The sequence below is a fragment of the Triturus cristatus genome, chromosome 7 (assembly GCF_964204655.1).
Source record: "Triturus cristatus chromosome 7, aTriCri1.1, whole genome shotgun sequence".
Taxonomy (NCBI): domain Eukaryota; kingdom Metazoa; phylum Chordata; class Amphibia; order Caudata; family Salamandridae; genus Triturus; species Triturus cristatus.
In genome coordinates, this window is record NC_140590.1 from 58,082,139 (window position 1) to 58,107,887 (window position 25,749).

The 25,749-nt window shown below is 51.4% G+C and overlaps 2 protein-coding genes across 4 annotated transcripts in view; one reads left to right on the top strand and one right to left on the bottom strand.

The window, feature by feature from the left end:
• Nucleotides 1–3,719, bottom strand: part of LOC146808800 (guanylate-binding protein 3-like) — an 81,153-nt gene extending 77,434 nt beyond the window's left edge. The window contains exon 1 of the mRNA XM_085615624.1: nt 3,537–3,719. The gene's annotated coding sequence lies outside the window, so the exon portion shown is untranslated. The remainder of the gene's footprint in view (nt 1–3,536) is intronic.
• The window catches only part of LOC146808801 (guanylate-binding protein 3-like), a 120,771-nt gene that overhangs the window by 8,376 nt on the left and 86,646 nt on the right, over nt 1–25,749 (top strand). Inside the window, exon 1 of one of the 3 annotated variants that reach the window (XM_085615627.1) lies at nt 3,629–3,814. The exons of 1 other annotated variant lie outside the window; for it this stretch is intronic. The gene's annotated coding sequence lies outside the window, so the exon portion shown is untranslated. Of the gene's footprint in view, nt 1–3,628; nt 3,979–25,749 lie in introns of those variants that run through there. One more of the 3 variants, XM_085615626.1, reaches the window with a different exon arrangement.

Sequence of the window (25,749 nt, forward strand, 5' to 3'; positions counted from 1 at the left end):
GTGAAGTCTCACCTCTCCCCAGCGGGACAGTGAGGTCTCCCCTCTCCCCAGCGGGACAGTCCCTTCTCCCCAGCGGGACCGTGAGGTGTCCCTTCTCCCCAGCGGGACCGTGAGGTGTCCCTTCTCCCCAGCGGTACAGTGAGGTCTCCCCTCTCCCCAGCGGGACAGTGGGGTCTCCCCTCTCCCCAGCGGGACAGTGAGGTCTGCCCTCTCCAGCGGGACAGTGAGCTCTCCCCAGCAGGTCAGTGAGGTGTCCCCTCTCCCCAGCGGGACAGTGGGGTCTCCCCTCTCCCCAGCGGGACAGTGAGGTCTCCCCTCTCCCCAGCGGGACAGTGAGGTCTCCCCTCCCCAGCGGGACAGTGAAGTCTCCCCTCTCCCCAGCGGGACAGTGAGGTCTCCCCTCTCCCCAGCGGGTGAGGTGTCCCCTCTCCCCAGCGGGACAGTGGGGTCTCCCCTCTCCCCAGTGGGACAGTGGGGTCTCCCCTCTCCCCAGCGGGACAGTGGGGTCTCCCCTCTCCCCAGCGGGACAGTGAGGTCTCCCCTCTCCCCAGCGAGACAGAGAGGTCTGCCCTCTCCCCAGCGAGACAGAGAGGTCTCCCCTCAGCGGGACAGTGAGGTGTCCCCTCTACCCAGTGGGTGAGGTGTCCCCTCTCCCCAGCAGGACAGTGAGGTGTCCCCTCTCCCCAGCGGGACAGTGAGGTCTGCCCTCTCTCCAGCGGGACAGTGAGGTCTGCCCTCTCTCCAGTGGGACAGTGAGGTCTGCCCTCTCTCCAGCGGGACAGTGAGGTCTTCCCTCTGCCCAGCTGGACAGTGGGGTCTCCCCTCTCCCCAGCGGGACAGTGAGGTCTCCCCTCTCCCCAGCGGGACAGTGAGGTCTGCCCTCTCCCCAGCGGGACAGTGAGGTCTGCCCTCTCCCCAGCGGGACAGTGAGGTCTGCCCTCTCCCCAGCGGGACAGTGAGGTCTGCCCTCTCCCCAGCGGGACAGTGAGGTCTGCCCTCTCCCCAGCGGGACAGTGAGGTCTGCCCTCTCCCCAGCGGGACAGTGAGGTCTGCCCTCTCCCCAGCGGGACAGTGGGGTCTCCCCTCTCCCCAGCGGGACAGTGAGGTCTGCCCTCTCCAGCGGGACAGTGAGCTCTCCCCAGCAGGTCAGTGAGGTGTCCCCTCTCCCCAGCGGGACAGTGGGGTCTCCCCTCTCCCCAGCGGGACAGTGAGGTCTCCCCTCTCCAGCGAGACAGTGAGGTCTCCCCTCTCCCCAGCGGGTGAGGTGTCCCCTCTCCCCAGCGGGACAGTGGGGTCTCCCCTCTCCCCAGCGGGACAGTGGGGTCTCCCCTCTCCCCAGCGGGACAGTGGGGTCTCCCCTCTCCCCAGCGGGACAGAGAGGTCTCCCCTCTCCCCAGCGAGACAGAGAGGTCTCCCCTCAGCGGGACAGTGAGGTGTCCCCTCTACCCAGTGGGTGAGGTGTCCCCTCTCCCCAGCAGGACAGTGAGGTCTGCCCTCTCTCCAGCGGGACAGTGAGGTCTGCCCTCTCTCCAGCGGGACAGTGAGGTCTGCCCTCTCTCCAGCGGGACAGTGAGGTCTGCCCTCTCTCCAGCGGGACAGTGAGGTCTTCCCTCTGCCCAGCTGGACAGTGGGGTCTCCCCTCTCCCCAGCGGGACAGTGGGGTCTCCCCTCTCCCCAGCGGGACAGTGAGGTCTGCCCTCTCCCCAGCGGGACAGTGAGGTCTGCCCTCTCCCCAGCGGGACAGTGAGGTCTGCCCTCTCCCCAGCGGGACAGTGAGGTCTGCCCTCTCCCCAGCGGGACAGTGAGGTCTGCCCTCTCCCCAGCGGGACAGTGAGGTCTCCCCTCTCCCCAGCGAGACAGAGAGGTCTCCCCTCTCCCCAGCGAGATCTCCCCTCTCCCCATCCGGACAGTGAGGTCTCCCCTCTCCCCAGCGGGACAGTGAGGTCTTCCCTCTGCCCAGCTGGACAGTGGGGTCTCCCCTCTCCCCAGCGGGACAGTGAGGTCTCCCCTCTCCCCAGCGAGACAGAGAGGTCTCCCCTCTCCCCAGCGAGACAGAGAGGTCTCCCCTCTCCCCAGCGAGATCTCCCCTCTGCCCATCCGGACAGTGAGGTCTCCCCTCTCCCCAGCGGGACAGTGAGGTCTTCCCTCTGCCCAGCTGGACAGTGGGGTCTCCCCTCTCCCCAGCGGGACAGTGAGGTCTGCCCTCTCCCCAGCGGGACAGTGAGGTCTGCCCTCTCCCCAGCGGGACAGTGAGGTCTGCCCTCTCCCCAGCGGGACAGTGAGGTCTGCCCTCTCCCCAGCGGGACAGTGAGGTCTGCCCTCTCCCCAGCGGGACAGTGAGGTCTGCCCTCTCCCCAGCGGGACAGTGAGGTGTCCCCTCTCCCCAGCGGGTGAGGTGTCCCCTCTCCCCAGCGGGACAGTGAGGTCTCCCCTCTCCTCAGCGAGACAGTGGGGTCTCCCCTCTCCCCAGCGGGACAGAGAGGTCTCCCCTCAGCGGGACAGTGAGGTGTCCCCTCTCCCCAGCGGGTGAGGTCTCCCCTCCAGCGAGACAGTGAGGTCTCCCCTCTCCCCAGCGGGACAGTGAGGTCTTCCCTCTGCCCAGCTGGACAGTGGGGTCTCCCCTCTCCCCAGCGGGACAGTGAGGTCTCCCCTCTCCCCAGCGGGACAGTGAGGTCTCCCCTCTCCCCAGCGGGACAGTGAGGTCTCCCCTCTCCCCAGCGGGACAGTGAGGTCTCCCCTCTGAGACAGTGAGGTCTCCTCTCTCCTGCAGGACAGTGAGTTATCCATGTGGTCAGGGCGCCTGAATCCCATCTCCTTGTACTAGGTGTGCCATGTCTTCGGTCACTTCACTGTCCGTGCGTTGCTCCTATCAGGCCTCCGGCTGCCCAGTGCCCACCTGGAACTGGTCTGGCCCGGAGCTAGGGAGGAGTAAAAGACCCTCCCTGCTCCATTCTGGGGACATGGGTCAGAAGCTAGACATGCGCACTTCACAATCAGTCCTAAAGGGGGAGGGAGAATCTACTTAGGCAGCCATGAAGGGGAGACCCCAGTGTTTTGAACTGCCCTACATAACCTTTGGGGTTCCACACATCCTTGAGAGCACGGTACATGATATCCCACCCTCTCCTGTATCCAATTAGCGAGGGGGTTTGGTGGCCCACTCATGACACCCCACCCACATGACCTTACCACGGTGAGCCAGAGTGAAGTTGCTGCCTAGGCTGCAGGTTAAACGGCCTGTACCCCACTTCTATAATCAGCTGAGACCAATGTTTAGGAGGGTCGTGGCCAGAGCGCTTCGTTACCGGAGTTTTCCTGTTTCAAATCCTCGGGGTGCGGGCACCATGCACCGATGACCACTGAGATCACACACAATGAAGTGGGGGCGCCATGATTAGAATGCCGATCTCGTCCCACGTGACAGTTCAGTGCGCTCTGGAGGGGGCAGGACACATATGGGGGCCTGGAGTTGGGCTTCTACCCGCTAAGTCCCCGCTGCCAAAGTTTTGCAGGATGAAAGGCTGAGCTGGCCTGACCTTCTCTTCAACCGCTGGATGAGTCACACGGGGAAACCACCTGGTGCGCGCTGGAGATTCCGGGCCTCTTGTCCTGTGGAAGAGGGGGGGCTGCAGATCCCGGGCCTCCGTCAGGGAGCGAGGATACAGCGAGGCGCGCAGGGCTGCCCCACCCTTCACGTTTCGTGCCCCTAGGGAGTAGGCGGTCCGCTGAACTTGCTGCTTTCACTTTCGATGTGTGTTGTCATTTCCTGGAAAAGAAGAGGTTGCCGAGAAGAGAAAACGGGCAGACGTGCAGGGTAAGGGGGAGTGGGGGGAGTGAGTGAGTGCGAGCGAGCGTTCAAGGTACACAGAGGCACAGAAAAGACGATCAGCAGACGTTACACACAGAGGTGCCAGGACAGTTCAAGTAGAGAGACCCCGAAGGCTGAGACAGCAGGACAGCCCCTCCGTGGAAGAGCAGGTGAGTGTCTATCCAGAGAGCCCAGACAGGGCTTTAGGAGGGGCGGGTACTGTCGGAACTCAGACCCTGCAGTAACTAACAAGCATTTGCAATGCAACAGGTCTCGCATTTACGCGAGTTTCAGCTATAGGCATTGTAAATGATAAAGCCTTTTATTTATGTTTTGGTTTTTGAAACCTACATAAAACGCATTGTCATTTACAATGCCAGTAACTTAAAATCGCGTAAAAGTGAGACCTGTTGTATTGCAAATGCTTGTTTGTCTGTGGATTTCAGTTCTGCTCAGACCGATTTGCAAATGGTGTCTTTCATCAAATACAGAACCAACAGTTCACCCTCGTTTGGCAGACCCAGGCGCGCAACACCCATTGGGCTCACCGGGTTTCAGCCCCCCCCCCCCTCCTCATGTGTGTCAGCCCGGCTGAGACAGCCTCGCGGGCTGGCGTCTGTCTAATTGCAGCCGGACCCGAGTACTTCACAGGTCTTTAAAAGACCATTTACTCGTTAATGAGGCTTTTGTTGCGTTTTCTCCCCTTCTTACAGCCACTCTGCCTATGGCTGGAAGACTTAGCCCCCCCCGAAATCTTTTTCAGCCCCCCCCCCCCCCCCCGAAATTTGGCTCTAGTTGCCTGCCTGCAGACCCAACAGCATTTTGCAAACTTGCCGCTATATTAAAGTCCCGCTGTGCCCGCGTATTTAAACAAACTTGCACGAAAAATGGAACCAGCAGCGTTTCGTCCCGACCCTGCCTTTTGTTATTCTCTTGCTCCGGTGTTGTCATTAAGTGACACTTTGATATGCGGCTCGTCATTACATGGCTGCGTGTTCTCAAGGAATCCCTGGTGTTGCCCCCAGAGCAGTTTTCAGGTCTCGGGCTTGGCTGGCGAGATTTAACATTTTTGGGTATTTTCTGTAAAGGGGTTTAAGCCCCGCCCCTCTTTTCAATTGGCTGGGGTCACCGTTTATGCTAAACGGTGGGCAGCCATTGGAAAAGAGCTGTTTGTGACGTTTACTTTGGGCTTTTTGAGCCGTCCCATTTGGACGGGCTGGGCTTTTTGAGCCGTCCCATTTGGACGGGCTAGTCTGCCTTCCCTGCGCTGTGAAAGGTTTCTTATCTTTATGGGACCATGTGTTTCAAACATATGGACCCATAAAGACAAGAGATCACCACCGGGAGCTTCATCTGCTGTGGGCTCCTACGTCACCGCGGGCCGCGCTGGGATTGCCCCAGCATCACAGGTTGTCTAGCAGCGGAGGGGGGGCTCGTCTCTTGTTATTACTTTCATTTGGAGCGCAGTGCCCACTTCAGGGACACTGCGCTACGTTTATTTACTTATTTTTTATTACCTTAATTTGGAACGCGGTGCCCGCTTCAGGGACACCGCGCTCCATTTATTTACTTATTTTTGGTTGTTCAGGGCTTCGGCGTGCACAGCTCTGGTGCGGCGTGCACAGCTCTGGTGTACATCTTGCGCGCGTCTCTCTTGTTTTGGATCCGTCTCCCTCGTTACTTTTTTTGGTTAAATGTTCATCCTTGGCTGTGCCAGTGCTTGTTGGCGTTGAGTCTGACCCTGAAGGCATGGCCAATAGCAGTGGCCACTGTAAAGAGTCACTTGAATGCGAGGCTTTCGAGCAAACACCCCCAGGTTAGAGATTAAGTGAGGTTGGGACGTTAAACTGAAGGAATCAATTGCCATTAGAAACATATTGTGTTTAACGATGCCTTTATCTCAATAACACTTGACACCTGTTGTAATGATGCCCTTCTCACAATAACTCTGGACACCTTCTTACTTGTGTGCAAGTTTCCTTTATTCAGCTTGTGGGAACCGAGCGCCGGGAACACTCCCGTCTCCCTCAGCCTTCGCGCTCTTTCTGCCTGTGCGCCGCGCTCTAAGCCACGCCCCCTTCCCAGCGTGCTCTGGCGCTAACCACTAGAGCGCAACGCTACATATCTCCCCCTTTTAATGTCTTTAACAACAACAACCTTGGAGGCCCCGCCCTTATGATCCAGTCTTACTTGGTTTGCATTTCATAGTCCTCAAACCTTCTTGGCATCTTGACCTCTCTGCCCGATCTTGTATAGTTCTGTCTTTTCTCTGGAGCCACCTGTTCCTTTCTAGCCGGGGATTCCCCCCGGTTGCCCCTTCTCCTTGTTCCTCTTCTACTTGCTCCAGAATCTCATCCTCCGTGAAGCGCTCCTTTAAGTTCTTTTCCAACGCCCTCAGTCTCTGGTTCTCCCCCCTTTTCCCGGGCGACTTTAGGCTTGGTTCTTCCTCGGCTTCACACTCTTCCCTTTCCGGTGCCTCTTCCTTTGTGGGGCCCTGTGTTCTTCTGTCCTCCGGTACTTCCCATTTCACTATTCTATTGCATTTTGCCATTCTGTCCTGCGACCATACCTTTCCGTCGCTCAATAAGGCCGACCTGGTGTACTTTTCTATGACCTGCAGCGGCGGGCTGAATCTACTCTCTCCCTTTCTTTTCAGCGTGGCCTGTTTTACTCTCACCCACTCTCCTTTCTCCAGGGTCACCCCTTTTGTATTCCGTCGCTTGTTATAGTACTCCGTATATATCGCCTGTGCCTTGTCCAGGTTGCGCCTCACTACTGCTGGCGACCATTTACTCTGTACCATAAGGTACTTCCAAGCGACATTGTCCTTTGTAAAGGGTTCATGTCCTCTCAATATCTTGAACGGGCTGTACCCCGTGCTGGTCGGAGTGATGCGGTACGCCCAGAGCATGCAATGGAGTTCCTTCTCCCACTGCAACCCTGCACTGATAGCCGCTTGTATGGATCCCATTATTACTCGATTAAATCTTTCGGCCAGCCCATTTCCCGCTGGGTGGTAGATTGGGGTGTGTTTGACCTCGATTCCATTCCTGGACATGAAAGCGTTCCATTTCTCTGAAACAAATTGTGGGCCATTGTCACACGTTATTACCTTGGGTATTCCTTCCCTCAGAAACGTGGCTGTGAGAAATGCTAACACCGTCTCTGTGTCAGCGCTTTCACAGACATCCACCTATGGCCATTTCGAGTATCTGTCCACTGCCACAATGAGGTACTTGGGTACTCCCTCCGCGTTCAGGACTGGGCCTAGGATGTCCACTGACAGCATTTCCCAGGGACTCGACTCCCCTGTGAACTCTCCCAATGGTGGGCGCAGTAGGGTTTGTGTCTTATCTGCCCTGTTGCATTGTTCACATGTCCTGACATGTCTTTCCACTTGAGCATCTATGGCTGGCCACCAGTACGCCTGCTTCGCTCTTGCCTTTGTTTTCAAGATCCCTAGATGTCCCTCTTGTAGGATGGATAAGAGATGGCTCACCATGGAGATCGGAGGGACCAACTTGTCCCCTCTCAATAGAAACACAGGATTGTCTCCAATGAACATCTCTTCTCGGACTTCCCAGTACTTTCTCAGCTCACTATCTAGGTGCTTTTTGTCAGGCCACCCATGTGTCACGTAGCCCTTCACTGTGTTCAGGGTTTCGTCCGCTGTGTACGCCTCTTCCCATTCCTGGATGCTGACCGCCCCTTCATGGTCCTGCGTAGCTGCGACCACGTACTCTTCCCATTCCGAAGGTTCTCTATCTCCCGCGGGTTCCATGGCCGCTGCCCTGCTCAAGAAATCCGCCACCTTGTTTCTTGATCCGGGGATGTACTCCACATCGTACACGTAGTCCAGCAGTCTCAAGCTCATCCTTGCGATACGAGTCGTCGCATGCGCGTGCCCACTCGAGGTCAACCCTTTCACCAGGGGCTTGTGGTCGGTGCGGAGCAGGAATTTCGCCCCCCACAAGTACTGCCTGAACCGTTCCATCGCCCACACCGTCGCTAGCATCTCTTTCTCTATGATGCTGAATTTTTCCTCGTTCGCCACTAGAGCTCTTGAAGCAAAGCTGACGGTGGTGACCTCTCCACTTCGAGCCTTCTGTATAAGGACCGCCCCTAGACCCTTGTCGCTGGCATCCGTGGTCCGTATGGTCAATGATTCTCGATCGAACCCTTCCAAGGGAACGGCTGTGCAGATGTCTTTCTTTACGTTCTCGAATTCGCATTGCTCCTCCTGTGTCCACTTGAATGCCGTTTTTTCCTTCAGGAGTTGCCGCATGTTGTGCGTCTTGGCCGCGAAGTGCGGGATGAACTTACTGTAAAATTCAGCCATGCCCAAGAAGGAGCGAACATCTTCTTTCCTCGTCGGAGTGGGTGCGTCCTTTATGGCTGCTGTGTTTGCTCTTTTCGGTTCTATGCCCCTTCCTCTGATCTCGTGGCCCAAGTAGGTCACTGAGTTGACTCCGAACCTGCATTTCTGCCATTCCGCTGTGAGGCCATTTTGGGCAAGGATCGCCAGCACCGTGTGCAGTTTCTTGTCGTGATCTTCCTGGGATTTCCCCATCACTAGGATGTCATCCTGGAAGTATTGGACCCCTTCCACTTTTTGGAACAACCTGTGCATCAGTTTTTGGAAAACCGCCGCTGCGGATGCAAGGCCGAAAGGTATCCGGAGAAATTTGTAGCACCCGAATGGCGTGATGAATGACGTCAGATGATTGCAGGTGGCATGCAATGCGATTTGGTGATACGCAGAGGTGAGATCTATGGTGGAGAACCACTTGACTCCCTTGGTCATCGCCAACATCTCATTTATCCTGGGTAGAGGGAACTTGTCCACTAGAATGTTCTTGTTGAGCTCCCTCAGGTCCACGCATAGTCTCACCTTCCCATTAGGTTTCTGGGCTACCACCAATGGCGCCAGCCACTCAGCGCTCTCTATCGCCTCTATGACTCCGTTTGCTTCTAACCGCCTCAATTCTTCCTGAACTGCCTCCCGGCATCTGAAAGGAATATTGCGGGCTCTGTGACTCACTGGTTTGGCTCCCTCCTTGAGTCGTATCTTGTGTGTAAATTTTGTCATCTTCCCTATGGTCCCTTTGAACACCTCGGGGTACGCCTCCATCCACTTGCCTTCACCTCGCGGTGGCTTGGTATCTATTAGCAACACTTGTTTGGGGCCTCCTGGGTTGAGCTGTATTCCCAAGTTCCCTTGGTCCTTCCACCCCAGTACGGTGGGTCCTTTCTCTGCCACGTATAGCTTCCCTTCTGCTCTGCGCCCTCTGAACTCGAACATCAACTTGCTATAACCCACCATGGGTATTGGCTCTCCGGTGAACGTGACCGGATGGATGTCGGTGGGTAGTAATTCGTCCCCGACTTTGGAACTAAATTCGTTTTCCCACACTGCCCTCTGGATGATCGTGTACGGGGAGCCCGAGTCTGCCGATCGTCATCTGTAGTGCTGGTTTCTTGGTCCTTGTGCAATTCACCGCCAGCACTTGATCGTCGATGCATAAGACTTCGTCTTCTTCGTCCTCTTCAACTTGGGGCTCTTCATCCCCCTCTGGGTCTTGTGCTAAGTACTTCACGTTTCCCCTACCGAGTTTTCGCCTACACACCTTCTCGTAGTGCCCCATTATTTTGCAGTATGCGCACTTGGCTCGAAACGCGGGGCAGACCTTGTCGTTGCCTTGGTGTGATTGGCTGCCACACCTGTAGCACCCCTTCTTCCACCCTTCCGGTGGCTTCTGGTGCTTCATGGTTCTTTGCGGTAACCTCCTTTGCTGCCACCTGCCGCTTGAAGCCTGCTGTTTCGAAGCGTCTGGTCTGTCCCCTTCTATTACTCTGCAGACTGGCCTGCGGTCGTTGCCTTCTCTTTTGGCCGCTTCTGCACATCGTTTAGATAGTTCAGCCTTCTTCACTAGCGCTACCACTTCCTTCAGCGGGGCATCCCCATTGACCCACAGTTTCTCCTGTATGGCCGTGTTGGTGGTGTGCATGATAATCTGATCTCTAATAAGTTCGTCGTGAAGCGCGCCAAATTTGCATATTACGGCCATCTTCTGTAGCGCCGCGACGTACTCATCCATTGGTTCTCCCTTGATCTGTTTTCTCTGGAAGAAGTTGCATCTGTCGATGGCCGTGCACACCACCGGCCTGTAGTGAGCGTCTAAGTCTTCCAGCGCGTGTTGAAACACTTCCGTGTCCGCTGCTGGTCTGGTCTCTTTCACCAAACTGTCATATACCCTGATGCCCTCCGGGCCTAGATTGTGTAGGAGTATCTTCTTTTTCCTAGCACTTGAGAACTCCCCTTCGCTCTCTTCTTCCAGGGCCTCAATGTAGTTCAGGAAGTACCGTTTCCAGTCTTCCCAGGGCATCGCCGGGTCTCCTCTTTTCGGCAGGAATGGTACTAAGTTGGTGAGCGACGTTGTTTGCGCGCACATCCTGCCCCTCTCGCCGCCGTGGGCTGCCCCTGTCGTCTTCCCCTGGAGGACTCCCTGGCGTATGTCTCCCTCTCTGGTCGCTCTCTTGCGTGGCCGAAAGGCTGTCTTGCGCCCTCTGCGATGGCCCTGGGGTCACCAGGTCTGTCTCTGTCTTCCCCCGTGGGTACTGGGTAGCTGCTGGGGCCCCCTTGTGCTGTGGCGTCGCTTCTCCCGCTAAGTCGCTCGGGCACCGCGGTGCCGCTGGCATCTGTGCAGCCCGGTGATGCTCCTCCCCAGGTGTGGCCCTCTCTCTAGGCGCGCCTTGTGCCTGTCAGTGTGCTGCGTCTCCTTACCCGGTCAGGCCTCCTGTGCTTGTGGCCTCCTCGCGCCTCTGGCCACCCAGTTTGCCGTGGCTGTCGTGCTCTGCGCTTCCGAGCTGCTGGTGACTCCTGGCTGTTGTCCCTGATTCGGGGGGACTGGGTGCCTCTGCCACGCTCGGTTCCTTTCCAAGGTGCCTGGGTTCTATGCCGGTCTCATCCCGACCTCGTCGCCATTGTAACGATGCCTTTATCTCAATAACACTTGACACCTGTTGTAATGATGCCTTTCTCACAATAACTCTGGACACCTTCTTACTTGTGTGCAAGTTTCCTTTATTCAGCTTGTGGGAACCGAGCGCCGGGAACACTCCCGTCTCCCTCAGCCTTCGCGCTCTTCCTACCTGCGCGCCGTGCTCTAAGCCACGCCCCCTTCTCAGCGTGCTCTGGCGCTAACCACTAGAGCGCAACGCTACATAGTGGTCGAGGAAAGATTTCCAGGCACCTCATCGCATTGAATCTGGGGGAGGGGGGGGGGTCATGCAAACTGGACCCAAAGGTATTGGAGCGCGAGTGACTTCAGTGGGGTCTCGGGCCTGGAAGGCACGGCTGAGGGGTCAGTGTGGGGGAGGGGTGAAGTGGCACCTTTAAAGGTGCACCCGTGACTTCAGTGGGGTCTGTGGCCTGGAAGGCATGGCTGAGGGGTCAGCACAGGAGGTGTGTAGTGGCAGCTTTCGGGGCACACCCGTGACTTCAGTGGGGTCTCGGACCTGGACGGCATTGTTGAGGGGTCAGTGTGGGGGAGGGGTGATGAGGTGGATTTCAGGATGCACCCGTGACTTCAGTGGGGTCTCGGACCTGGAAGGCATGGCCGAGGGGTCAATGTGGGGGAGGGGTGAAGTGGCAGCTTTCATGGTGCACCTGTAACTTCAGTGGACTGGGCCTGGAAGGCATGGCTGAGGCGTCAGCGAGGGAGGGGTGATGAGTATTTCAGGGTGCACCTGTGACTTCAGTGGACTGGCCTGGAAGTCATGGCTGATGAGTCAGTGTGTGTGTGTGGTGGGGGGAGTGATGCGGCGGATTTCAGGGTGCACCCGTGACTTCAGTGGGGTCTCAGGCCTGGAAGGCATGGCCGAGGGGTAAGCGAGGGAGGGGTGATGCGGCGCCTTTCAGGGTGCACCCGTGACTTCAGTGGGGTCTCGTACCTGGAAGACATGGCTGAGGGGTGCTCTGGGTGCACCTGTGACTTCAGTGGGGTCTCAAGCCTGGAAAGCATGGCTAATGGGTCAGCGTGGGCGGGTTGTAGTGGCAGCTTTCTCAGTGGATCTTCTGGACCCCAGAGTCAGACTAGCATTTATGGCTATTGTGAGAAAGTGCCATCTTTCTTACATGGTATGCCCCCACTTTTTGCTAAATTGCTGAATGTACTTTGATTAAGTGTACCCTGGACTCCTGCCAATCAGGTGCCCAGGGCCTATGTTCCTTCCTTAAAACACACAAACTCCAAATTGGCAAACCCTAGCCACATGTCAGCCCCTGGTAAATGGTACCCTAGGTACCCAGGGCCTTGTGGCCAGGGAAGGCCTCTAGGTGCTGCAGCACTCGTTGTGCCACCCTTAGACGCCCTGTACCCTTACACACACACACTGCCTTTGCAGGCTGATTGTCTGGGTGCAGGACAAAACAAAGAGTCGACATGGCACACATCTCTGTGTGCCATGCCCATCACCTACACTGCCAAGGCATATATCAGTCACCCCTCTAGCTGGGTGCCTTACGCCTATGGTGTGGGCACAGGAGCAGGGGCCCTGTGCCCCTACAGTACCCGGGTCCATTCCTGGGCACTGTAAGTGCAGTGCTGCCATTTAAGAGTACATGGTGCTGAGAGCTCGTCAAACACGAGCTCCACAGCACCATAATGGCAACACTGAAGACTGGGAAGTTTGGTATCAAACTTCTCAGCACATTAAACCCACACTGATGCCAGTGTGGGATTTAATGTACTAAGCACCCCAGAGGGCATCTTAGAGATGCCCCCTTACAGCTGACCTACAATCCACGTCTGCTCTGAGGCTGCCCAGGCTGCCACACAGCAGACACTTTGCTGGACCCCTGGGTGGGAGAGCCCCTGCTCTCCCGGGCCTGCAACAATGCACATCCTGGGTGAGGTGAGAAATCTCCTCCCCCAGGATGAGCAAAAGGGAAGCTTCAAAGGCATGCCGCCATTTGGAGTTTCCCCAGGCCACTGCAACCCCCCACTCTGGCGGGAAGCTTGGCCGGAAACCCCATACAAGGACAGGGGATGTGCCAGCCTGCCCACCCCACCCCTCAGGTGGGGGAGGCGAGGTGAAACACATCTCCGGGCTCTCGCCATCTTGAAGATGGGAGGCCCTACCCTATCAGGATTAGGCTACTGCCCCCCTCCCACAGGAGAGAGGCAGGATAGGGGGTGTACCCACCCCAGGACAAGGACTCATTGGTCCCTGGCCTTCACCTACCTATAACGCCCCTAAATCTAGTATTTAGGGGCACCCTGAACCTTCCTTCCCCAGATTCCAGATTCGAAAAACTACAAGAAGAGCAAGAAGAACAAAGACCTGCCCTGCAGCTGCTAAAAAGGGAAGAAGACACCAACTGCTTTGGCCCCAGCCCTACCGGCCTGTCGACTCCCGGACCTGCACCAGCGCGGCATCTCCCGTGGCCAGCAACCTCACCAAACCCCGGAGGACCTGGCTACCTTTTGGCTCTAAGCCCCTGGGACTCCCATGAGTAGAGGCTCTACTCAGAAACCTACTTCTTACCCCTGGCAGCAGCCCGGAACCGCGAACCCAGCACACTCTGCACCAGCCAAGCCTGGCCAGTGCCGGAGTGGACAAAGACCCTGAGGACGACCCCACGGCGACTGTGACCCCGAGTCCGGCTCCCAAGGACCCCCCTCGACATTCCGGGAGAAGCCTGCAGCCTCAGAACAGAGTGCCACCCCAACCGCGATCAACAAGAGGGTAAGATTTCCGACATCAAAAGGCACCCCTGCACCCGGCGCCCTGCGGCCCCCTGTGCCCAATCCCGGGGTACCCACCTAACCTACAACTACCCAACTGACCTCTCGAAGTGGTGGTAGCACCTGAAGCATCCTCGTCCCCGAGCTTGCAGCCTTTTTCCAACCCGGAACATTCCCATTGATTTCCATTGAGCGCCCGACGGCTCAAAAGCACCCTGCACCCAGCCGCCCGAGTGGCCCTGGCAGTGCAATTTCTACACTAGCCTACTTCCCCACTTGCCCTGAGTGGGTGACCAGGAGCCCAGCTCCCACAGCCGCGTGGCCTGCTAGTCAGCAGCCACCAAACCAGGCCCCCCTATTCCTCATAGGCTAACATTGGGCCTAACTCTCTCTGCACCCGGCCGTCCTGAAACCGCTGAGGGTGAACTGACTGTACCTACCTGACACTGGGAGACCCCTGAGTCTATGCCCAGAACTTCAACTCTGCCAGTCGAGAACTTACCCTTAAACCGCGATCTTCATTTTCCTCATAGGGTAACATTGGCTGACTTTTTCTTGGAAATTCTTCTAAGTGTGAACTTTTCAAAACTCAAAATATTCACCAAAAATCAGCCGAGTACCAAAAACGAATTTACTCACCTGCTCTTAGGTGACCTCCCAGTGCTGGATCTTGGTGCCCAGCACTGACTCTGAAAAGTACCCACAACTACACTTACCTTTAACTCCCTTTTCTTCCATAGGAAACCATTGACTGCTTTTCTGTGAAATTTCTTCCAAGTGTTGATTTCTGCAATCTTGAAATATTCTTTTAAAATCGTACAATTTCTGCAAACGTAATTACTTACCTGTTTCTGATAAAGACCCCAGTGCTGAGTCTAGGTACTCAGACCTGGATTGCAAAAGTAACGATAAAGTACTCTACCTGCAACTTGAATTTCTTGCCATAGAGATCCATTGAATGTTTTCTTTGAAATATTTTCTAAGTGTCAACTTTTGAAATAGCTAAATATTATTTAAAAATCAGTACAGTAATTAAGTCGACTTTCACCACTTGATTCTGAATATTGTCCCAGGGCTGGATCTAGGAGCCAGACCTGGAATTCCAAAAGTAATCTGAAAAGTAATTTATTACAAATAACCTGAATTTACCATTGAGCTCAATGCATTGTTATGTTTAGGAAATAGGATTGTTTATTGCAACCAACTGTGACTATTTACAAAAATCCATTGCTTATTGCAAAAGTATTTATATTCAACCTCTCATTCTGAGAAAGTATATTTTTATTCCCTTGTGGTTCTAAAAATAAAACAAGCATATATTTTATATATATAAACCATTGGCCTAGAGTTCAGTTATTGAGTGTGTGAGACCATTTGCTAACTGAGTGTGTACAACAAATGCTTTACACTGTCCTCTGGTACTGCCTTACTGCTCGACCAAGCTACCACTTTAGAGAGTAAGGTCATACCTAACTTTAACCTCTATCAGCCCCTGGGGGACTGTGGACTCTGTACACCCTGTACCTATTAGGGAACAGTATATACAGAGCCACTCTCTCACAGCTATCAGAAGCATTAACAGGCTGGAGTGGCTGGGGCAGGATCACTCCCCAGAGGCACTTGTATGTGAATGACTGCGCCCAGCCCTACCGTCCTTCTAGATTCAAGAGCCTGTTAGACATGCTCTTAGCTTTTGCATAGACCAGACCACTTGTGCAAAGGGCCCCACCAATGGCACCGCTCACACCTTGGCAGAGCGTCGCCAGGGTAACATGTGTTGGAGTCATAAAATAATGCGCGCCATTGCACGCATGAGCCCGAATCACAAGCCATGCTCCCAGAAGCCCTGTGCCTTTTTGAATGGTTTACGTTTCTTCTTTCAGGTATGCACTCATACACTCCCCACCCCCTCCAATAAATATTCCACGATGAGGATGTTATGGTCTCCAGAGTACCACGCCTTTTATTCGGGTTACGACCTAGTGTGCTGTGTTTTCATGTTTCCTAGTGGCTTTCCATAGTTAAAAGAAGGAGCCAAAGTAATTAAAGAAGCAATAGGAATGCCTGGTGTAAGTGCAAAAATAACATTTTATTGAGTTATTTCATTAACTATTTAGGCAAAACTGTACCTACAAATAACTCACGTCGGTCACTTGTTAAGCGAAGAGCATTGGGAATAGTGACAACACAGTGCAGATGCCAAACCAACATTACACAAAATACATCATTACATAGATTAATATGGAGCGCGGTGCCCACTTCAGGGACACCGTGCTCCGTTTATTTACTTATTTTTATTACTTTCATTTGGAGCGCGGTGCCCACTGACACTGACTGACACTGACTGAAACTGACTGACTGACTGACACTGACTGACATGACTGACACTAACATTAGGTCTCGCCTTTCATTAAGTTAAAGCCATTTGCTTTGCTATACAATACCATTAGCAAAGCAAATGGATTTAACTAAATCAAAGGCGAGACCTATTGCATTTTCAATGCTTGTTAATTTCTCTTTTCTCAACATGCATTCGCCTCTTCCTACCCGGGCAGTCATAGGAAGAGCAGAGGTAAACGTCCCGTTTCCCAGGGAGAGACACCTGGCTTCTCCTGGCCGCCTTATGGGAACTGCTCCGAGAAGAGAGGAAGGACGCCCTCAAGGCGCTTTGTATAATTTATTCTCCTTAGCTGCACAGTCGCCGACATACCAGACGTAAACTGAACTAATTTAACCTAACTATAGGTTTGTGTTGAAAAGCGCTGTGTCTGTGTTTGTAACAGACCAAAATGAAGCCGATGCCCGATTTGAAAATATTCTTGTTTAAATGTTTCATATTTCAAAGCACCTCTCAAGGAGTGTGCATGGCAGGTTCACAGTGAGCCCTGGAAAAAATGTGCAGAGAATTATATTTATGTACTGATGTTTGTGTTTTCGATTAGTTTCAATCCTTTATTTTGTCTGTGTGCCTTAAAAGTAGGCAAAGAATAATAAAGATGGTTGTGCTTTCAACTGAACCTCATCACCACGTGCTTATATGTGAACTAGAGCCAGGGTGCAAAGGGGTAAGGGGGGGTGGAGGGTGGTTCAAGGGCGATAGGGAAGAGGGAGAAAAATGATTATTTAAAAAACCCAAACCTCAGAGGGAAGTGAATAACAAGCATTGGCATAGCCAATAGGTCTCGCTTTTGGGACTTTATAAGTGTTTAGCCATGTAACAGTTGATGTTGTTGCACCAAGGATATTGTGCTGCATTACTAAATACTTATAAGGTCCCAAAAGCGAGACCTATTGGCTATGCCAATGCTTGTTCTGGATTGGAGAGCAGAAAATCCTACGAGTGTTAAACGGGGAAATGTACTTCGAGTGAAGTTAATTGAACAAATGTATCCAAATGAGTTGAGGGAAAAGTAAAACTTTATAGTACGTGGAACCCCTTTGGTATAAAAAGTGACTGTAACTGTCCTACCCACGCAGGCAAGGTAAAAAAATGGAAGAGCAGAAAATAACCAACAGAGGTAGCAAAAAATAGAGGGCTTGAAAAACGCACAGGGGTGATAGAACACAGAGAGGTCAAGGATGGGCATTTATGACATATCAACAGTAGAGCGAAAAAGGGCCAAAGGTCATAGAAACCTGATACAGAAAGTGGCAATGAAGCGGGAGGCCAAATACAGCTGAAAGAGCACGTCAAATGCAGGCGGGGAATGGAAAGACCCTGAAACCAAGAAAAAAAATCACAGGCTGTATGAAGTTGAAAAGTACATACATCGATTAGAGCGGACGAACATTCACGTTGGTTCACTAACAATGGGAGCGATGAGTCACAATGTTCTCTTTTGTCGACAGTTACTGTCGATATGTAGGGGTGGGCTTACTTTCACGTGGGCTTGCTTCTTTCGTGCTTTTTCCCTCTCGCAGTTTGCCCTTGTTTTTGCATCCAGACCTGGCAACACTGGGGGTGAAATTATGGGAACAAAATGGTGGCTGTGTGAGGAGCGAAACGGAGAAGGCTGGTGGGTACTGGGGCCGGGGCTGCTGGAGGTTGAAAGTGGCTTAGGAGGTCTGTTTCTAACATAGACAGGTAAGGAGTGTAAGAGGCGAGCTGTAGGTTTGTAGGGTGGGCGACAGCAGAGCACCGTGCTGGCTTAGGACTGAGGGCGAAAGGAGCATAGGAGGCCGGTATCTAACCCGGCTTGTGTTAGCCCTGTATTTCTCTGGTGTTTCAGAGTCGTGGCTGGGCCGCCTACCCTTGTGATTAGCTGCGAAACTCCGTAGCAGAGAAAGAAGAAGCACACGGAGGTGTCTGGTGCTGAGGGTTGGGGTCTGGCTTTAGGGGCCGGAGCAGGGTTCAACGAGGTGGTGGTCTTGCAGGAAGAAGGTTCCGTGGGGTATGGGTTGTCGAGATCGGATGGTTTGGGGGAGGGGGGGATTACTAGCAATAGTTGGCGAGACAAGAGAATGAGGTGTATGTTAGAGAAAGCTGGGGGTCGGTGAGTGGGTTTAAATAGATTTTCAGTCGTAGGACTGTCTGGGTGCGTAGGTGATGTGCAGCTAGTTCAGAATGTATGTACGGGTAGTCATCGCGATCACTCTCAAAACGAAAGTGATTGCGATTGCAATGCGCGCAGCAGCGGGGGGAGGGGCGGAGATGGTGCTGAAGACTGGCACAGGAAAGGCAGATGGCTGGGTGAGAAGGGAGGGGGGAATGCGGGGAGCAGCTGTGCGCGTGCACGCCATCATGCACTCAAGCTTATAGCCAGCACAAAAATGTGGGTAGCACTTTCAAAACCCACCTACTAAATGTCTCGCCAGACCAGCGCATGCGCTGGGTCAGGCGAGACCTTAAAAGCTTGCAGAGGTAGCCAGAGAGGAGATGGTGGATTTATCCTGCAGACTGGCGAGCATAAGATCTGGAGCTGGGCCGTCACTGACTCATAATTCAAGTGTGCACACGTGTTCAAAAGGGAAGGGCAAGGGTGACAACGAGGAGGTTTGCTATTGTCCTACTTTTTGAGCATCATCGCTTCCTCACTGGCCGCTTCAGTACTCATTGGTTTTCAAGTCAGCTTTCCTGCTCATTTCTTAATGAGAAGTGCTGTGTTGGAGGTATTAAGTACATTGGGTGGATAATCAGTGTTTTTAAGGGACAGGACAACCAGATATGGAACAACAAAGTGCTGCAAAAATCCAACAAAAAACAATTGTATGGTGCCAAATTTCTACTTTGGTGCCGCAAAATTTGCCCATCAATGCCGCAATATCCTGGGGGGAGGTCTGATTAGGACGCTCTTAAGAATTGCAAGTTAACCACTCTGGAGGAATGCCCCAACCTTTTCCAATCCATTTCAGCAATAAATAATAAACATTAACCAACATGGATGATCCGTAAAGTACGATTACTTCCTATTTACGGGGCACCATGGCTAATATTCACGGTTCACGCTGCGGGGGTACTCTATGATCTGTGCTGCCTCACAACTATCAAACGCCATACCTGGAACTTAGGTGTGGCCTCACCCTTCTCTTCCTTGGGGATTCGGTCGGGGTGCACCTTCAGAGAGACGCGATGGTAGCCGTGTCGTATCTTGCCTTCGTAGGACGTCTTCCCCTTCAATCCCAACACCCGATACAGGTCTGTCGTACCGAAGTACTGCTCGCAGCACTCAATGAGGCCTGGCATGTTGGCTTGAAACAACCAGATGGTGTAGAGAGCGAGGAGGCTAGCTTTACTATCGGAGTGTCACTCTGCACGTTGCGGACCTGTCTCGGCTCAGCAGGTGAAGTCTGCCCGACCACTAAAAACACTTTTGCAGGCCTTCCCTATGGATGTCAACCCTAAAAAATATTTTGTGCGAAACCCTTTGACGTCCTCCCTACGTCACAGCCAGTCTGCCTTTCGCAAGCGTCGACATAGCTGGTGAATGAAATACAGCATAACTGCAATAAAGTAAGCGCAAGACTTTCGAAAAGTATATAGAACAAGTCCAACCTAACATAAAGATGGTAAGCGGATAGACTATGCAAGCTATTGAATTTAACGTGCTTCGCTTACAATTAGCAGGCCAAAGCCAAGAGATTTCTCTTACAAAAAAATGTTAGACCTATGAGATTACGGCCGCCATTATCCCGGCTGTTTCAAAAGTGAAAGCGGGCATGAGCTGCTAAATGTAAGCGAAGCACGTCGTTGCGCCTAATGGATAAACTCGATAAAGAAAATAATACATGCCCTGTGTAACAACCAAGTAAAGGGGCCAGGGAGGATGCAAATGATGACATGGCCGTACTAAGGAGGGACTAACAAGCCTATTTAGGAATCAGAAGACAGCATTTACGAAGGACGAAGACACAAGCCAATGACAAATTTGGGCAGGGGACTGGGAGGGGCTTCTCTCCCGTTCTGAAGTACAACAGATCTTCGCCAGAGCAGCGCTTGCACGCTGGCTCAGGCTCGACCTAAAAACTGATGTTGAAACTGGTCCCTGTCGGGCCCTCTATTCATATCATTAACTTTACAGGCAAAAGCATTGGTCGACTTCCCAACAGTGACTGTAAACCCTCTTAGGGTATTCCATGCCAGTGATGCGGCCTCTGCTTATATTTCACGGTTTACTACACTCTGCAGCCCTTAAGAGTGAATGCTTTTTCATATCTTGTAGTATGGTAGTTTTTTTCATACAACATATGTCTTTTGTACAGTGCAGGTTGTGGGTGGGTGTTTATGATGGGGCACGACTAAAGGCTCGTGACCTGAGGCTGAAAAGAGCAAGAGTTTCTCACACTGCTGTCAGTGGGCCATAGTCATTCAGCGTACAGGCACATCCAATCCTTGACCTCTCTCTGCAGTGAGATGGCCACACATATAACAACTGTGATTCTATGGAAAAGCGTGTGAAGGAGATACAGAGCTGTCGAAATAAGGTTAGTGCTGAATAAAAGCAAATGCAGTATTTGTGTGTTTGGGGGCCGGTGGAGAAGTGGTAGAGATTATGAGAGAGAGGCGTAGAAGGAAACTCAACAGATGAGGCTGAAGAGGAAAGAGATGACGTAAGACACACAGAGTGTTTAATATGTTGGGGCAGAAGGTAAGCACCTTGAAGGAGAGCTTGGGAGTGTCTGAGGCACCCCAAAGTCGACCCCATCCCCCCACAAGGACCTTAAGATTGATTCATTCGCAATCTCTTAGTTTCACAATTAAACATTTTTCAATGTTAATTATTTACTATAAAATTATTGTTGTTACTCACCTATTTGACTAGTTTGATGCTGCTAACAAGCATTGACAAAGCCAATAGCCGTGGAAATCTAAAATTTAGTATATTCTTTCCTGTTTCCTTTATGAGATGTTTTCTTCAAGAGAACTTTTAAGATACAAATTTTTGAAAATTCCTTCTATTGTGATATCATTTGCAGCCTTGAAAAAGTTTAAAGAAACCAAACACGTGTCGGCTGCCAGTTCAACGTATGGATTATCACATCAAGCTGCCTAATCCTGACTATGTTGCTACTGTTTTTAACTCTGTGACTTTGGACTTTGCTTTCTACTTATATTAAATGGTCTCAGCAAAAAGTATACCTATGTGTTGTTGATATTTGGAGCTAACATTTTGAACAACTTTATGAATCAATAGTGGACTGTACATAGAGTGCCGAGGTTTATGGTCTTGTTTTCATGTTCTCACTGGGTCCAATTGGGCTCCGGTGTCTTGGCACCTTAGGCAGTGGGGTGCAGCTATCTTAATCTCGAGGGGCACCAATACCTTTATGTCATATGTAATGCACAAAGAGAACGGATGTGCTACCAATTGAACCACCGTTGCCATTTGTAAATATTGACAATGAAAATATAGTTTGCATTGGTAAATAATTGATGGAAGCATTAGATTGCAAACAAAAGTGACAGGAATATACACGTTTTCTACAGCAACAGGAGGTCAGCTCAGTGGTCAGGGTATGTAGGGAGTAGGTTAGGTGTGAAAGGAGGGGTGAAGGAAAGGAGGGATGGGGTAGGGAAGAGGAGGAGGGGGAGAAAGGGTAGGGAAGAAGAGCAAGAAAAGTCAAAGGGGGTGGCAGGGTAGATAGGTGGGAGGGAGAAAGGAGAGGGTAAAGCACGTGAGAAGAGAGAAGATTTAAGGGCCCCAATATTTGTTAAGCAGGTGAAGTTTGAGGTCGTTTGAAGCTGAAGTATGAGGGGTTACAGCGCAAATCTGGTAATGCTCCCAGATGTTGGGAGCATTACCAGAGAAGGAACAAGATTGTGAGGCTTTCTTTTTTAGCAGAGGGGGGACAAGGAGGAGAGTGTTGGTGCTTCTCATCGGACGGGAGCAGCCCGCTATTTTGAGTTTACTTGAGAGGCAGATCGGGGACTTTAGATGAAGGGCTTTGTGTGTAATGCAGGCAATGTTGTAGGCGGATCTGCCTTCGAGAGGAAGCCATTTAAGGACTTTAAGGGCAGGAGAGATGCGGTCAAAACGCCTACTGTCTGTTATAAGCCTGGCCGCAAGGTTGAGTATAGCTTTGATGCCTTGTGTTTGAATACATCACGGATCAAGGACAAATACAACACTCTACGATTAATATCTAACAGGAATCTGCTGTCTGAGTAGTGTGCATTTACATTTTATTTATCTGTCGCTTTGACTTTCGTGATGTCTTCTTGATTTTAAATTACATTTCTTGCTGTCTTTTTGTCCCACTTACTGTTGTAATTTTTAATATTGTATGGATCATTATGACCATTTTGTTTTTAAAATTTGAATGAGATCTCCGAATATTGTTTTTGAAATGTATGATTTTTAATTTTGTGATTTGATATTATATGTATGAATGTATAATAAATTGTAGTAATTCATAATATTACGACTATATAATTTTGCACTGATTGGTTCTTGAGTCCATGTAACCTGTGTCCTTGGGTTGGCCCACTCTTGTGAATGAGTACTTTGGAATGTGATTGTGATTAATAGTGTTGGTTGCTTAATATTTACTCCCAAGGGGATTGTTGTTTGACTTTAGTTTTGAGGGGGGCAAGGTGGACTTTGGGGGCTCCGGAGAGGATAGCGTTGCCGTAGTCCGTTTTCGAGAGGACAAGAGATTGGACTACTGATTTGAAATCTTCAGCAGGGATGAAGGGTTTTATTTTTGTGAGTTGGCGGAGCGTGAAAAGTCCTCCTTTAGCCAAGTTTTTTTTATATGGTTATTGAGAGTAAGCTTATTGTCAAAGGTTATGCCCAGAGATGTAACTGATTTGGATAAGGAGAGTGGGCAGTTGAGGGCATTAAGGTTAGAGATCCAAGATTGGATAGGGAGTGAGTTGTTTTTAGGAGAGAAAAGAATAATTTCAGTTTTATGAGGGTTGAGTTTGAGATGGTTGGAGTGGAACCAGGATTGGAACTTGGTCAGGGTGTTGTTTAGGTGCAAGACATCAGAATGGGATTTAATTTTATAGTATAGTTGGGTGTCATCGGCATATAGGTGGTAGTTAATTCCGGCTTGTTTTAGTATGACAGTGAGGGATTCCATATAGAGGTTGAAAAGAGCTGGAGAGAGAATAGAACGTTGGGGGACACCAAGAGAGACATGAGTGGGGTTAGAGAGACAATCTTGGATTTTGATTTGTTGAGTTCTATGTTGAAAGTAGGAAGTGAACCAGTTAAGGACAGGGCCATTAAGGCCGAACCGACATTTGAGTGTGTTAAGTAAGATTGTGTGGTTGACTGTATCAAATTCAGCAGAGAGGTCGAGGAGATTGAGTAGGCAGGACTCGACCTTATCCAGGGCGTGGTGGATATCATCAATGATTTTTAGCAATGCGGTTTCAGTGCTACAACCTTTAAGGAAGCCGGATTGTAAAGGGTCAAGAAGGTTGAAAGTGTCAATGTGTTTATCAAGTGGGAGTAGGGCACATTTTTCAATGGCTTTGGTAAGGAGGGGAAGGTTAAAGATAGGGCGGAGGTTGTTAGGGTCATCCGGATCGGCTTTAGAGTTTTTGAGAATGGCAGTGATTTGTCCGAGTTGGAGGAAGACAGGGACACACCCCGAGGAAAGGGAGGAGTTGATAATATTGGTCCAGTATGGGACAATGACATGTTTAAGATCTTGGACAAGGTTAGAAGGGAGAGGGTCTTTTGTGTGAGATGACGGTTTTAGTTTAGACAAGATATTAGAGACTTCAAGTTCGGAGACAGGGTGGAAATTATGCCACGAGGCTTTGTTTTTAAGTTGTTGGTGAGTGGGGTTCGTTTCAGGTGCGATTGCGGTAGGAAGGTGTGGGGAGGAAACAGGGGGCAGGATAAATAAGGAGGGAGGTACAGGAGTAGCGTCAGGGGTACCTTGACGGTTGAGAGGGATCTGAATGTGAAAGAAAGATTGATCTATCTTGGCAATTTTTTCCAGAGAAGAAGTTAGCAATTTCTTCACATTTGATAGTGGAGGCCGTAAGCTTAAGGGGGGGTAGTGGAAGTTTGTTTTTTAACAATGTTGAACAGTTCTCCGGGCTTATTTTTGGCACTAGAGAGTTGCAAACGAAAAAAAGATGCCTTTTCACTAAAATGTGTTTCTTGTAGGAAGATCTGGCAGCTCTGAGGAGGGCGAGATGGGAGGGAGAAGGGTGTAGTCTCCAGGTTCTTTCAGTCATTCTAAGAGCACGTCTTTCTTTGTTGAGGTCAGAGTTGAACCAAGATTTGGAAGGGATGTTTTTTTGAGTTTTAAGTTTAGGCGGGGCAATTTGATCTAAAACCTTCTAGACCGATTTATTGAAATGCTCGGTGAGCTCATTGGCATTAAGAGAAAGAGGGGTGAGACGAAGTTGTGCTTGGAGTTTGGACTCTAATACTCCTGGGGGGGATAAGATTAAAGTTTCTAGTTACTTTCACAGTTTTGGTGTTTTTAGATGGGAGGATCGGGGCCGAGGGGGAGATTGTGAACAGAATTAGGTGGTGATCTGACCAGTCAATAGGGATGATGTTGGAAAGGGAGGCCAAGTGATTGTTAGAGATTATGACATCAAGAATGGCGCCTTTAGAGTGAGTTGGGGAAAGGCAGAGTTGTTTGAGGTTGTTAATCTCTAGAAGATTAGAGAGAAGGTTAATTGAGGGGTTCTCTGGTACGTTCCAGTGGAGGTTGAGATCTCCAAGGATGAGATTTTTGGAGTTGGAGAGAGAGGATTGAGTAAGAAGGTCGGATAATTTGTCTACAAAGTGAGGAGTGTCACCAGGAGGGTGGTTGATACTGTGTAGGTGAATCGGGGGAGCACCTTGAACTTTAAGTTCGGCACCGAGGTATTCGAAAGTTGAGTAGTCAGTATTCTTGGCAAGAGAGAGTTGGAGTTGGTTTTTAAAGATTATAGCTATTCCACCTCCTTTCCCCACTGGTCTGTCCTTTCTGATGATAGAGTAACCAGGGGGGCAGAGTAGGTCACGGAGGGGTGTTGAGTGATCGTTGAGCCATGTTTCAGTGAGGACGGTGATGTCAATAGCTTCACTCCGGATGGTTTCAGAGATTTTGGATGCATGGCAAACCGCCGAACGGCAGTTAACAAGCATACAGGTTGGAGGATAAGGGTTACTTTTGGGGGGAGAGTGTGAGTGGATGGTGGTACATTGTGGGGGGGTCTGTGGGAGCTGGGAGAGAGGGGGATTCTGATAGTCCCCAGAATGACTGGAATGAAAGAGTGAGGAGGGGGAGATCCTTAGGCGATGTTATAGGAAGGTAGGAGTTGCAAAGGGCAGAGAGGTCAGAGAGATCGTTCAATGTGCGATGAGGCCTATGAGTACGGCAGCGGAGGCGAGTAGTTCTCCAGTGTTTGGGATTAGGGAACTTTTGTAAACCAGAGTAGGGAGAAGTAGAAGAAAAGTGGGGGGGGAGGGGGTCCTGAGGTTGAGGCATTTGAGTTGTTTGTAATCCTCTCTAAGTAGAGATAGTTCGGTCACTAAGGTAGAAATATTTCGGTCAATGTTGATAAGTGTTTGGGTAAGAAGGGTGAGCGGGGATACGGTAGGGGCAGGGGTGGCGAAGGGTGTATTTTCAGTATTGGTTGGTGAAGGGGAGTTAGTGTTCAGGGAGGGAGAGGGGTCAGGTGTAGGGGAGAGAAGGGAACTCATGTTGAGGGATGGAGGGGGGCGTGGAGGTGGACGGGGCACTGAAAGAGGTAGGAGAAAGGGATTGAGGAGAAGGGGAGAGGTCAAGATGAGT